Source organism: Eriocheir sinensis, chromosome 42, assembly GCF_024679095.1.
Source record: "Eriocheir sinensis breed Jianghai 21 chromosome 42, ASM2467909v1, whole genome shotgun sequence".
In the NCBI taxonomy this organism is placed as follows: domain Eukaryota; kingdom Metazoa; phylum Arthropoda; class Malacostraca; order Decapoda; family Varunidae; genus Eriocheir; species Eriocheir sinensis.
In genome coordinates, this window is record NC_066550.1 from 9,461,895 (window position 1) to 9,464,394 (window position 2,500).

The 2,500-nt window shown below is 36.0% G+C and overlaps 2 protein-coding genes across 26 annotated transcripts in view; one reads left to right on the forward strand and one right to left on the reverse strand.

Annotated features, from left to right (window-relative positions):
• Nucleotides 1-2,500, forward strand: part of LOC127009945 (neural-cadherin-like) — a 309,853-nt gene that overhangs the window by 52,989 nt on the left and 254,364 nt on the right. The window lies entirely within an intron of this gene.
• The window catches only part of LOC127009951 (tripartite motif-containing protein 65-like), a 130,056-nt gene that overhangs the window by 43,889 nt on the left and 83,667 nt on the right, over nucleotides 1-2,500 (reverse strand). The window lies entirely within an intron of this gene.

Sequence of the window (2,500 nt, forward strand, 5' to 3'; positions counted from 1 at the left end):
CTTGTTCTGTCACTTTTGCTCATTACTGTATTCTCATTTTCCTGGCATAAGTTATTTGTGTTCTTCGCCTCGTTATAATGTTTTTTTTTTCTTGTTCTGTTGTTATTCTTGATCTTATTTCCTTGTTCTGTTACTTCATGTTCATTTTTTGTATTCCCATTTTCCTGACATATGTTATTCGTGTTCTTGACCTGTATATTATTATTTTTTTTTAGGGTTTTTTTCCTTCACTTCTTCCTTATTATCCTAGGTGTTCGTGTTTCCTTTCTCTTCCTTTCTCTCTATGTTCTCTTCTTTCTCTTCCCCTTTCCCATTTTTAGTTTTTTTCTTTCCTTCCTTTTCTGCTTCTTAGTCCTTTTCTTTCCTTCCTCTTCTGTTCTTAATCCCTTATCCTTCACTTCTTCCTTATTACCCCAGTTATTCATCGTTCCTTTCTCTTCCTTTCTCCGTATTGATCAACTCTTCTTATTTTTTTCCTTCCTTTGTTTTCTGTTATATCGAAACGTTCAATTATGTACTTTTCCTCCATCGTGTGTCTGTAATTCCCTCGGTTATTATTCCATTTTTAAAACCATTCATTTGCTAATCTTTTTTTCCGTACTGATAAACTCATCTTATTTTTTTCCTCCTTCTTCCTTTCTGTTCAGTTATTCATCTTTTTCCTCCATCTTCTGTAATTTCTCTCTATTATTCCATTTTTAAAACTATTCATCTGCTATTTTTTTCCGCATTGATCAACACTTATTTTTTTCCATCCTTCGTTTTCTGTTATATCGAAACGTTCAATTATGTACTTTTTCCTCCATCGTGTGTCTGTAATTTCCTCGGTTATTATTCCATTTTTAAAACCATTCATTTCCTAATCTTTTTTTCCGCACTGATCAACTCTTTATTTTTTTTTCCTTCCTTCGTTTTCTGTTATATCGAAACGTTCAACTCAATACTTTTTCCTCCATCGTGTGTCTGTAATTTCCTCGGTTAGTATTTCATTTTTAAAAACATTCATTTGCTATTTTTTTCCGCATTGATCAACTCTTCTTATTTTTTTCCTTCCTTCGTTTTCTGTTATATCGAAACGTTCAACTCAATACTTTTTCCTCCATCGTGTGTCTGTAATTTCCTCGGTTATTATTCCATTTTCAAAACTATCCATTTCCTATTTTTTTCCGCATTGAGCAACACTTCTTATTTTTTTCCTTCCTTTGTTTTCTGTTATATCGAAACGTTCTATTCAATACTTTTTTCCTCCATCGTGTTTATAATTTCCTCGGTTATTATTCCATTTTCAAAACTATCCATTTCCTATTTTTTTCCGCATTGATCAACTCTTCTTATTTTTTTCCTTCCTTTGTTTTCTGTTATATCGAAACGTTCAACTCAATACTTTTTTCCTCCATCGTGTTTATAATTTCCTCGGTTATTATTCCATTTTTAAAACTATTCATTTGCTCATTTTTCCGCATTGATCAACACTTCTTATTTTTTTCCTTCCTTTGTTTTCTGTTATATCGAAACGTTCAACTCAATACTTTTTTCCTCCATCGTGTGTCTGTAATTTCCTCGGTTATTATTCCATTTTTAAAACTATTCATTTGCTCATTTTTCCGCATTGATCAACTCTTCTTATTTTTTTCCTTCCTTTGTTTTCTGTTATATCGAAACGTTCAACTCAATACTTTTTTCCTCCATCGTGTCTATAATTTCCTCGGTTATTATTCCATTTTTAAAACCCACTCCGGTAGTAATATTATTTCCCTGAAGATAAACACCATTAATTTTTTCTTCGTTTTCTCTGTTATATCGAGACATTCAAACTCCGTACTTGCTCCTCCCTCGTGTCCCTGTCATTTCCTCGGCAATTATATCATTTTAAAAAGCCACTCGCTTGATGGTTTTTTTTCTTCATTTTGATTAATACGGCTTTTTTTTTTGTCTGTTTCCCCTGTTATATCCTCCCCCCACGTCTCCCTTTCATTTTCCCTTGGTTATTATGCATTTTTAAAACCTCTCCTTATTTTGTATTTTTTTTTCCATTTTGATCACACTGCTTATTCTTTCTTTGTTCTTCTGTGATATTGTCCTTTCTCATCTTCTTCCCTTCCTTTCCTATCCCATCCCTTCCCTTCCCTTCTTCCCCTTCCTATCCCTTCCTTTCCCTTCCCTCTCCCTTCCCCACCGTTCCCCTCCATTCCCTTCCCTTCCCTTCCCTTCCCTTCCCTTCCCTTCCCATCCCATCCTTTCCCTTCCCTTCCCTTACCTTCCCATCCTTTCCCTTCCCATCCCTTCCCTTCCCTTCTCTCTCCTTCCCTTCCTTCCTTCCTTCCTTCCTTCCTTCCTTCCCCTTCCCCATTCCCTTCCCTTCCCTTCCCTTCTCTCTCCTTCCCTTCCCTTCCTTTCCCTTCCCTTCCCTTCCCTTCCCTTCCCTTCCCTTTCCCACCGTTCCCCTCCCTTCCTTTCCCTTCTCTTTCCTTTCTTTCCTTCCCATCCTTTACCTTACCTT